The 12406-nt window shown below is 37.5% G+C and overlaps 1 long non-coding RNA gene across 1 annotated transcript in view; it reads left to right on the top strand.

The window, feature by feature from the left end:
* The first annotated feature begins 7950 nt into the window (after positions 1 to 7950).
* The window catches only part of LOC129049526 (uncharacterized), a 116229-nt gene continuing 111773 nt past the window's right edge, over positions 7951 to 12406 (top strand). The window contains exon 1 of the long non-coding RNA XR_008512669.2: positions 7951 to 7999. This is a non-coding gene — a long non-coding RNA (uncharacterized LOC129049526). The remainder of the gene's footprint in view (positions 8000 to 12406) is intronic.

The raw sequence follows: 12406 nt of genomic DNA on the forward strand, positions 1-12406 counted from the left end.
GTGTTCTCATTGTTCAATTCCCACCTATGAGTGAGAATATGCGGTGTTTGGTTTTTTGTTCTTGCAATAGTTTACTGAGAATGATGATTTCCAATTTCATCCATGTCCCTACAAAGGACATGAACTCATCATTTTTTATGGCTGCATAGTATTCCATGGTGTATATGTGCCACATTTTCTTAATCCAGTCTATCATTGTTGGACATTTGGGTTGGTTCCAAGTCTTTGCTATTGTGAATAATGCCGCAATAAACATACGTGTGCATGTGTCTTTATAGCAGCATGATTTATAGTCCTTTGGGTATATACCCAGTAATGGGATGGCTGGGTCAAATGGTATTTCTAGTTCTAGATCCCTGAGGAATCGCCACACTGACTTCCACAATGGTTGAACTAGTTTACAGTCCCACCGATAGTGTAAAAGTGTTCCTATTTCTCCACATCCTCTCCAGCACCTGTTGTTTCCTGACTTTTTAATGATTGCCATTCTAACTGGTGTGAGATGGTATCTCATTGTGGTTTTGATTTGCATTTCTCTGATGGCCAGTGATGATGAGCATTTTTTCATGTGTTTTTTGGCTGCATAAATGTCTTCTTTTGAGAAGTGTCTGTTCATGTCCTTCGCCCACTTTTTGATGGGTTTGTTTGTTTTTTTCTTGTAAATTTGTTTGAGTTCATTGTAGATTCTGGATATTAGCCCTTTGTCAGATGAGTAGGTTGCGAAAATTTTCTCCCATTTTGTAGGTTGCCTGTTAGATGGAGTCTCTCTCTGTCATCCAGGCTGGAGTGCAGTGGCATGATCTTGGCTCACTGCAACCTCTGCCTTCTGGGTTCAAGCAATTCTCTGCCTCAGCCTCCCAAGTAGCTGGGATTACAGGCGCCCCCCCACCACGCCTGGCTAATTTTTGTATTTTTGGTAGAGATGAGGTTTCACCCTCTTGGCCAGGCTAGTCTTGAACTCCTGACCTCGTGATCCTCCTGCCTCAACCTCCCAAAGTGCTGGGATTATAGGCATGAGCCACCGTGCCCAGCCTCCTGATGGATATTTTCAATCTTTGCTTCCCTGGTGTCCATCAGGGAGCCAGACACACAGTAGGTGCTCAAAAGTTGCTAAATACATGAGTTAATATATAAATATACGTACTTACAATTACAACTCATAAAAAGTAGTGGTTTGAACAATTGGAAGGAAAACTGTTGAGCAAATACAAAATATCTGGTCCTTTTTGAATTTAAAACATAGGTACTATGTTAATTTAAGATTAAACATATACAACAAATTATGTATTTTATACCCTAACTCTGCAGAATAGGGTTTCTCAAGTTGTAACTACCTGTAAAGTTTGTGAATTTTGTAGGTTCCTAAAATCCACCCCAGATCTACTGAATATGCATGATGTTTAATAAGCTGTCTGCCTAAAGCTTGGTCACCACTCTGGTGGCAGCTGCTCAAACTCTTCAGAGTAATCTTCTGAAACAGTAGGATACATTAGGATGTAAGTACCCTGGTACGGGCAGAGACCAGGTATGTTTTGCTCAATATTGTGCCCTCTTATCTGAACAAGTATCTAACACACAGAAAGAGCACAATAATTAGTTACTGGTTAAACAAATGAATAAATAATGCAGATAAGAAGCAAATTCATAGTCCCCATAAACACTTTGGATTGTATTACTGAAGTGGAGTCCCAAATTCACCCATTCTCAGACTTCAGTGCAGGTAACAATCCCTATTTAAAATAAAGCTCCAAGACTCACTCTCTGAAGATTCTGATTCAGTAGGTCTGGGGGTGGGGCTGAAAGTCTCCATTTTTAACATGATCATAGGTGATTCCAAGCAAAGTGATCATTGTTACACACTTTGAAAAATGCAGTACATCATCCAGGCAATGGCCCAACAACCAAATCAAGTGTAAACAAAACTGTGGTGTGTGGTGTGCATAGATATCAATGCAGAGAGGAGTTTGTATGTAGTATTTAATACTTGTATTAGTCAGAGTTCTCTAGAAGGACAGAACTAATGGGATAGATGTACATATAAAGGGGAGTTTATTAAGGAGCATTGACTCACATGATCACAAGGTGAGGTTTCACAGTAGGCTATCTACAAGCTGAGGAGCAAGGAAGCCAGTCCAGGTCCCAAAACCTCAAAAGTAGGAAAGCCAACAGTGCAGCCTTCAGTCTGTGGCTGAAGGCCTGAGAGCCCTTGGCAAATCACTAGTGTAAGTCCAAGAGTCCAAAAGCTGAATAACTTGGAGTCTGATGTTCAAGGGCAGGAAGCACCCAGCATGGGAGAAAGATGAAGGCCAGAAGACTCAGCAAGTCTGCTATTTCCATCTTCTTCTACCTGCTTTATTCTAGCTGCACTGGCAGCTTATTAGATGATGCCCACCCAGACTGAGGGTGGGTCTCCCTCCCCTGGTCCACTGACTCAAATGTTACTCTCCTTTGGCAACACCCTCACAGACACACCCAAGAACAATACTTTGCACACTTCAATCCAATCAAGTTGACACTCAATATTAACCATTATAATACTCAGTCTAATAAAACCTGGAAACAATGTTGAACTCAGGGTATCGTGAACTCTGCAGTGTTGTTCCAATAAATACACAGCAACTCATATGTGTTCCCATTATGTTTAGAGTAAGAAGTGTCATTTAAATTCTCGTCTGGACCTTCATTCTCTTCCTGACAGAGGAGGAACATGACAGGGCAAATGTGGACGTGCTCATCCTCTCCAGTATATACAATGTTTAATCACTGAAAGAAAATAAGAAGAATGATAGTGAAACCATGACCTCCCAAAATGTCTTTCACTTCATTGGCTGTTGTGGTTATTGCAGTACTTTTCTGATGGCTCTTGTCTTGTGAAATTTGTTTTTTTACCTCTGTCTACAAGACTTATGGTTCTGAAGCTTTTCTTAATATAGCTTAACTATTTGGTCTCTACTCATAAATTCCAACTTGGCAGTGGGAGTTTGCCCATTCTCTGTTCTCTGTTTCTTGCTATCAGCTGAGGCTTCTCAGCTCTCTTCCATCCCTCAGAAAGAAGGTCTGAAATTATTATGTAATCCACGTGGATACAAACCCAGTGCAGAACCTCATGTGAAGTCTTCAAGCTCTCAGCCTTGTCAGCTCAATTTTTCCTCATTTTCTGGTAGGGATAACAGCAGGACATTATGTTGATTCTCTACTAAGATAGATCACTTCCTCTCTGGAGTTCTATAATCTCAAGGTGTATGCATCATAAACTGAAAGCATCAGTGTAGATTGGAAAACTTGCTATACCCACCTGCTGCTCTGCTTGCTACTTTCCAGGCATTTAAAGGAGAACAGGCCTGTGGGATGAGTGCAGGTGGTGTGTAAAAACTAAAAGAGTTCCTGTATTGGCAGCAGTGGGAAGGGGGAAGCAGAAAAACCAGATGGAAGTTTACTGCCTCTGGGCTGCACTTACCACAAAGTAATTCATATGCACTTTTGCCTTTATCTGGAGCTTTGAATGTAGGCATATTTATTTTAAATCTCCAAGGAGCTCTTGTGTTTGATGGATTAAAAAATGTTTAATTACATTTACAGCCTTTCCATGAGGTAGATAGGGAAAGCCATTCCATTTGGTTTACTGATTAGTGGCGTGGTAAATTACTCCATTAGAACAGTGCTATAAATAATAAAAATGGCATTTTACTGTGTGATGTTCTATCCTCTTCTTGTGCTATCATGACCATTATACCAGAGTCAAATGATTTCATGAGATTTCCAGCAAGACAATGTTTTAGAAAGCCTGGAGTTTGCCTCAGGAGATCTAGATTTCAGCTCTTGCTTTAATATTGCTCAGCGGGATTAATATTATCAGATTTATAATTTCACTGACATTATTTTAAAAAAACACGGATAACAACAGCTACTTTGCCTATCTTAGCATTGCTGAGGATCAAATGAGATTTAACTTCTTACTGGTTCAGTCTTGGGAGGGTGTATGTGTCCAGGAATGTATCCATTTCTTCTAGATATTCTAGTTCATTTGCATAGAGGTGTTTATAGTATTCTCTGATGGTTGGTTGTATTTCTGAGGGGTCAGTGGTGATATCCTCTTTAACATTTTTTATCATATCTATTTGATTCTTCTCCCTTTTCTATTAGCCTGGCTAGTGGTCTATTTTATTAACTTTAAAAAAAAAAAAAAAAAAAAACAGCTCCTGGATTCATTGATTTTTTGAAGGGTTTTTCGTGTTTCTATCTCCTTCAGTTCCACTCTGATCTTGGTTATTTCTTTTCTTCTGCTAGCTTTGAGTTTTATTTGCTCTTGGTTCTCTAGTTTTTCTTAGTTGTGATGTCAGGGTGTTGATTTAAGATCTTTCTAGCTTTTTGATGTGGGCATTCAGTGTTATAAATTGCCTTCTTAACACAGCTTTAGCTGTGTCCCAGAGATTCTGCTACACTGTCTCTTTGTTCTCACTGGTTTCAAAGAACCTCTTGATTTCTGCCTTAATCTCCTTATTTACCCAGGAGTCATTTGGAAGCAGGTTGCTCAATTTCCATGTAGTTGTGTGGTTTTTGAGTGAGTCTCTTAATCTTGAGTTCTAATTTCACTGTGCTGTGGTCTGAGAGACTATTTGTTATGATTTCAGTTATTTTGCATTTGCTGAGAAGTGTTTTACTTCCAATTATGTGATTGATTTTAGAGTAAGTGTCATGAGGTACTGAGAAGAATGTATATTCTGTTGTTTTGGGGTAGAGAGTTCTGTAGATATCAGGTCCGCTTGATCCAGAGCTGAGTTCAAGTCCTGAATGTTTTTGTTAATTTTCTGTGTCGATGATCTTTCCAATATTGATGGTAGGGTGTTAAAGTCTCCTGCTTTTATTGTGGGGGAGTCTAAGTCTCTTTGTATGTCTCTAAGAACTTGTTTTATGAGTCTGGATGCTTCTATATTGGGTACATATATATTTAGGATAGTTAGCTCTTCTTGTTGAATTGAATCCTTTACCATTATGTAATGCCCTTCTTTGTCTTTTTTGATCTTTGTTGATTTAAAATCTGTTTTGTCAGAAACTAGGATTGCAATCCATGCTTTTTTCTGCTTTCCATTTGCTTGGTAAATTTTCCTCCATACCTTTATTTTGAGACTATTTTGAGGCTTTGCACATGAGATGGGTCTTTTGACGATAGCACACTGATGGGTCTCAACTCTTTATCCAGCTTTCCATTCTGTGTCTTTTATTTGGGGGCATTTAGCCCATTTACATTTTAATACTATTATGTGTGAATGCGATCCTGTCATCAGGATGCTAGCTGGTTATTTTGCAGACTTGTTAATGTAGTTGCTTCACGGTGTCATTGGTCTTTGTACTTCAGGGTGTTTTTGTAGTGGCTGGTAACGGTTTTTCCTTTCCATATTTAATGCTTCCTTCAGGAGCTCTTGCAAGGCAGGCCTGGTGGTGGTGGATTCCCTCAGCATTTGCTTATCTGAAAAGGATTTGATTTCTCCTTAGCTTATGAAGCTTAGTTTGGCCAGATATTAAATTCTGTGTTGGAAATTCTTTCCTTGAAGAATGTTGAATATTGGCCCCCAGTCTCTTCTGGCTTGTAGGGTTTCTGCTGAAAGATCCACTGTTAGTCTGATGGGCTTCCCTTTGTAGATGACCTGGCCTTTCTCTCTTGTTGCCCTGCTTTTCATCAGTCTCCCTGGGCTGCACCAACTGCCTAGTCAGTCCTAATGAAAGAACCTGGATACCTCAGTTGCTGGTGTAGGATTCACTCACTCTTTTCATTCTTCTCAGTGGGAGCCTCTGACCGTAGCTGTTTCTAGTTGGCCATCTTGGCCCCTCCCTTCTACAGTTTTTTTTTTGTTTTTGTTTTTGTTTTTGTTTTGTTTTGTTTTTGATAAGGAGTCTTGCTCCACTGCCCAGGCTGGAGTTAAGTGGCCCAGTCTTGGCTCACTGCAACCTCCACCTCCCGAGTTCAAGTGATTCTTCTGCCTCAGCCTCCTGAGTAGCTGGAATTACAGGTGTGTGCCAACACCCCCAGCTACTTTTTGTATTTTTAGTAGAGACAGGGTTTCACCATGTTGGCCAGGCTGGTCTCAAAATCCTGACCTCAAGTGATCCATACGCAGCCTCCCAAAGTCCTGGGATTACAGGCATGAGCCACCACTCTCAGCCCTACATTTTTTTTAATGTAGGGGTTTTGTTTACAAATGAAACTACAGCTCTTTTTTTAAAGACATTTCTTATTAAAGGAAAACAAGAACTAATTAAACTTTTTCTAAGCAAATGTGTTCTACTGCAGCTCGTTAGTGAGAACATGAAGCTGGGGGTGCCATTAATGCAGAAGGAGATTATCATCCATCTGAGTGTGGGGGAGCTAAGTGTATCTTGCTGCTCTATTTTCTGCTACTTTTTGTTTTTGCTTTTTGTTTTGGCTTTGAGAGTTCATGTTATTTGCCTGTTTGTTTGAAAAGTCATACATGTTCATGGCAAAAACTCACATAGAAATTGAGTAAAACTTTAAGTCTCCTATCCAGCACAATTTTTTTTTCTGTTAGTCTCTTCCAGGAGACAATTATTATTTACTAGTTTCCCAGAGGTATTCCATGCTTGTATGAATGTGTGTCTGTGCATATCCTTTTAAGAAAAATCACAAATGGTGGTATAATGTACACATTGTAAAATGTACTTTGCATTTTTTTACCTAATTATATTATTTCATGATAATCTTTCCTTTCCAGTTCAACCTCTCACATTTTCTGAAGTTAATAATTATCTTGGTTTATTGTTTACTTACTCTTCTATGAACTTGTTATAAATGTAATGCCTAGAACCTTGCCAGTTGTCTAAATGTCTTCTACATCTATTCAGCCCATCAAATATCCTAACAGTGTTATCTTCTGGGGGCTTCAGATCTGTTCCTTTATGAACTGGTTGTCTTTTGTACCTAGTATGAGCTATCACCCTGGGATTGATTTTCATCATAATTTTGGGGATTCCATTGCCTCTCTTTTGTGTGTCTATGTTTCTCCTTTCCCTTTCTTTCTACTTATTGGTTTACTCCATCATTTTGGTGCTGGATATTCACTCTCCTGAGGAAAAAAAATTGGATAGAATGTAAATTTTTGAGGCATTGAACATCTGAAAATGTCATCATTTTATGTTCACATTTGATTGATAGTTTTACTGATAGTTGGTGTACAGAAAAAGAGTTAACCTAGTAAGCCTGATAATGCTGCCCTTAGAAAGGCCTCCTTGCAGGGTTGTCCCTTAACTGTTGTCTGGGAACTTGGATTATAAACAGTTCCTTACACTGATATAAACGTTCCCAGAATGATAAGAGTGCTTTACTATTCCTAATTTATTTGTGCAACTGATATGGTTTATGCTGAACACCTGTTTTCCTTTTGGGAAAATTCTATTTGGAATTTTGGTACATCCTAGGCCGAGGGTGGCTACATGACCAGTCCCCAGTGGGGAGGGGAGGGGGCGGGGAACAAATGTGGGCAGTGCATCTCTAATGAGCTTCTCTGGTAGAGAACCTTTCACTCTTGATATCACAATTAATTGCTGGAAGAGTTAAATATGTCACTTGTGACACCACTGGGAGAGGACTCTTGGTAGTTTCAAGCGTAGTATCCTCAGGACTTCATCCCATAGTGATTTTTTTCCCTTTGTTGATTTTGTTTTGTGTCCTTTCACTGTTATAAGCCATAGCAGTTAGTGCAACTATATCCTGAGTGCTGTGAGTTCTAGTGAATTGCAGAATCTGGGGAGGTGGTCTTGGGGATGCTCTGACATAGTTGGTCATTGTTTTCCTTCAGAATGTTTTTGGCATTTTCTACCGCCTTCTATCTTCCATGTGTTGAGAAGTCAGAAGTCAGTCTTACCTCTGATCTTTGTATGTAATATTCTCTTTCTCTCTCCTTCTCTCAAACCTTTTAGAATCTTCACTTTGTTGTCAGTGTTCTGAAGTGCTGGAATGTCATGATGATGTGCCTTGAGTTTCTTGGTGAGTGTTTATATTAATCTACTCTGCTGGTCTCTTAATGGCTCCTTGTAATCTTGGAGCCTTTGTCATTTATAAATGGAAAATTTTCACAAATTTCTTGTTGATGATTTCCTTCCTTCAATTTTCTCTGTTCTCTATTTGGATTCCTTTGTTTGGATATTGGAACTCTAGATCTAGTCTTCTAATATTCTTGCTTTTTCCCCCCTGCTATTTTCCATGTCTTAGTCTAATTTCATATGCATTTCTTGGGCTTTATTTTGTAAATCTCTATGGCTTTTAAAAATTATTCTGTAATATTTTTAATTTATAAAAGCTCTTTTTTTGTTCTCAGAATGCTATTTTAATGATATTCTTTTTTTCTATGAGGATATTAGTGACAGTTATTTTGAAATTATTTTGCCCCAGAGAAGTCTGTTCCTTCCAGGTACACTGTGGATATATGATTCTTTTAGTCCTTTTTATGTTAGAAACTTTATTCAGATGTCTGCCAATCCTTGGCTATATATTCAAATTTAAGATTTGGACAAAAAGAAGATCTATCTGAAATCTCAGAACTAGTGTGCTTTACTTTATAACTCTCTAACTGTGGTTTCCCTGTAGAGTGTCTGGCCAGGTAATTTCCTTGTGATGTCTACTGGTGAGAATTTCTTTCATTTTTTTCGGCTACTCAGAGGCCTTGGAGGAACTGAGTGGCAAAAGGAAGTGTGTGTTCCCTCATTCTGGATATAAATATGTACTTAATTTTCATCATAGTTCCATCTTCAACTCTGGTTACCACCCCCAGTACAAAAGCCACCTGTTTTATGCTTTCCAAATATACTAGGTAACTCCAGTATTGAGAAGGAGAAAAATTTGGGGATCTGGTCATTCCTCAATTCCTTTTTTTTTTTAAGCTCATCAGTTCTACTTGCAGAGGTAATTGTCAGCTTCTGGAACTTTTAATGTTTCTGTATATTAAAAGAAACATTAATAAATGTTATAAATTGGATTTTTTCTTAGTTTTCCCCATTATTGGCCACTAGGGAGTCACTTAACTTTTCCTAGTATTGGCTATTAAAAGAGAGCTTTCTTAATCATCTGCTTTCCAGTTACCCAAATTTGTTGCTATATCTTCTCTTATTCTCCTTGTCCTTTTAAGTTTATGACTTAAAAAAAAAGAACGCTTACTGTTGTCCTAGAGAGATTTTTGGTGAGCATGAAAGAAAATGTATATGGTTAAAGTGCCACCTTAATCCAGAATTTCTGATACTCTTAAAGCATGCCTAACTATGTCTTTTACCTTTGAATCTCCAGTGCCTAGAACAATATCTGGTGAATATTAGGCCCTCAATGTATATTTATTGAATATATATGTGTATTATGTCTGTATGTGTAAATATATATTGATATGTATGTGTACATACACATGTATTTAATTTATATATAAGTATATACTAAATATACATAGCTATAATTTTATTTGGTTTCCAGTGAAAGAAACACAACTAAATAAAAAACTAAAAAAGAAAAACTAAATAAATAAATCTAAAAGGGAATTTATTGACCTATGTGACTGGGAAACAAAGAGGTAGATCTTGCTCCAAGCAAAAATGGATGTACGGACTCTAATAATCAGATTGCTTGATTTCTTTGTGTTTTGGCGTTATTCCCCTCTGTGTTAGTCTGTTCTCCGACTGCTACAAAGAAATACTCGAGACTGGGTAATTTATAATGGAAAGAGGTTTAATTGACTCACAGTTCTGTATTGCTGGGGAGGCCTCAGGAAACTTACAATCATGGTGGAAGGCAAAGGAGAAGCAGGCACCTTCTTTACAGGGTGGCAGGACAGAGTGACTGCAAGCAGGGGAAACTCCAGATGCTTATAAAACTATCAGATATCGTGAGACTCACTCATTATCATGAGAACAGCATGGGGGAAACTGCCCTCATGATCCAATTACCTCCACCTGGCCCTGCCCTTGACATATAGGAAATTATGGGGATTACGGGGATTACCATTCAAGATGAGATTTTGGGTGGGGATACAGCTAAGCCATATCACCCCCTTTATAGACATAGAGCAAGCAGGGTAATTTATATCCTTTTCTCATGGTTCTAAAAGCAAGCTTCCTTTTCTTCCAGCACTGAATTGAAAAATCTCAGATATATACTTTTGTTGACCGATTTGAGAAACGTATCTACTCCTGAACCAATCAGGGTGACTGGGAAAATGAAATACACAGGCTTTACCTACTGTGGTCCATGGGCCAAATCTGGCCTGTCATCTTTTTAATTTTTTTTAAATACCACAGGATAAGAATAAGTTTTTCACACATTTTAATGGTTACATTAGTTTTTTTACATACCTCTATAATATCTTCCATTTTGTCTTTTTTGGTTATGAAAGCCTAAAATATTTACCATGCAATTTGCTGTGATTGGCTGAGTCTTGGTATGATGGATCATGTACACACTGCTGGTTGGATAGATGAGATACAATGATTGCAGGCTCAGTAGAGACAAATGTTCATAGTGGAGGAGTTAGTTTTCCAAATAAAGTATACATGCTGAACAGGCAAAATGCCACAAATAGTAATTATTCCTGAGGATTAAAAGCTTTTCCTATTAATGGTACAAATCCAAATACATATTCATGTGGGTGTTATATAGTTAAAACAGTTTCTCTCCATTCTTCCAACAACTTGAGAGCTATCATAGCTGCAGGAATTTTGTGAAAAACTTAATCTATGTCTAATTCTAAGACTAAAGCAATGTATGCTAGTCTAAGATGAGGCAGTCTTTAGGTTGGGTAGAATAATACTTGCATCAGTTTTCAAGCTACATAATGAAAGAGATAACTAGCCATTTGATATGGATCCATTTATTCATTGTTCATTTAACAAACATTTCTTGATAAAATGTTAGTGTGTAGTTACCACCTAGTTATCTTCTTCCCTATGCTAGTAACTATATTTATCAATTTTTGTTATATCTCTACTGTTTCTTTTATAAAATATAAGTAAACACACACACATATACACACATGTGTACACATACACACATATATATACAAACTCGTGTGTGTGTGTGTGTGTATATATATATATAATAATTACATCTGGGGTTTCATTTGAAAACCTCAAGAACTAAGCTTATATACTTCCAGTCGTTTTAGCCTCCCATAAAGTTTAGTTGTACCTTTAAATAAATATATTGACTCAGTCTGACCTTTGAGAATCAGGATCATAAGAAGATTCAGGTCCAATTACAGAACTCGGTAACAGTTAAAATTTCACTTTCATTCTCCGGAGATATTCCTTCATAAATAATGTATACATATTCATTTACCCTCTGACCCACTTAAAATCTATCTCACAGCAAAGTACTAAATGGCCTTTGCACAAGACTATTCATAGAAACCTTATTTATAATTGCAATGGAAAAGTCCATTAATAAGGAACTGGTTGAAGAAAATTATGGTTTATTCACTCAGTGAAGGCTAAAAAAGCAAATAAAAAGAGGATGAATAGGATATCAATATGCTAATATAGCATTGATATGGTTTGGCTGTGTCCCTACACCTATCTCATTTTCCATTGTAGCTCTCATAATTCCCACATTCATGGGAGGGACCAGGTGGGATGTAATTGAATCATGGGGGCAGGTCTTTCCTGTGTAGTTCTCATGATAATGAATAAGTCTCATGAGATCTGATGGTTTTATAGAGTGGAGTTCCCCTGCACATGCTCGCTTGCCTGCTGCCCTGTAAGGTATCCCTTTGTTCTTCCTTTGTCTATTGCCATGATTGTGAGGCCTTCCCATCCATATGGAACTGTGAGTCCATTAAACCTCTTTACTTTATAAATTAACTAGTCTCGGGCAAGAAGACTAATACAAGAAGACTAATACAAAATAGTATTTTTCAGTAAAATAAGCAAATTGAAAAAGAGTATTCATAGTAAGATATTTCACTGTCAGAAATGGGAAAGGCACTTTGGTGTCTATATATATATGTGTGTGTATATGTATATACACACACACGGGTATACATATGTGTGCATATATATGCATGTGTATATATGTGTGTGTTTACTTATATTTTATAAAAGCAACAGTAGAAATATAACTTCAAAATTGATAAATATACTTACTTGCATAGGGAAGAAGGTAACTAGGTGGAGGAAACAAAGATGTTATTGAGATTTCTGTGAACGTACCTTGTTATATAGGTTTCTTTCTAGAACCCTGTAGAAGTTTTTACAGAATTAAAAATAATAAGTTCAATAGAGAAGAAAATGCAATCTCTAAAAATGGGAGGGGGGAGTAAAAAAGCAAATAAACCTAACTACCTAACTTATCTTATGTTAAATTGACATAAACACACAGAAAATAATTATTTTAAGTGCATGTAAAGCACAGTATTTTAGT

The sequence above is a fragment of the Pongo abelii genome, chromosome 14, assembly GCF_028885655.2.
Source record: "Pongo abelii isolate AG06213 chromosome 14, NHGRI_mPonAbe1-v2.0_pri, whole genome shotgun sequence".
Lineage (NCBI taxonomy): Eukaryota > Metazoa > Chordata > Mammalia > Primates > Hominidae > Pongo > Pongo abelii.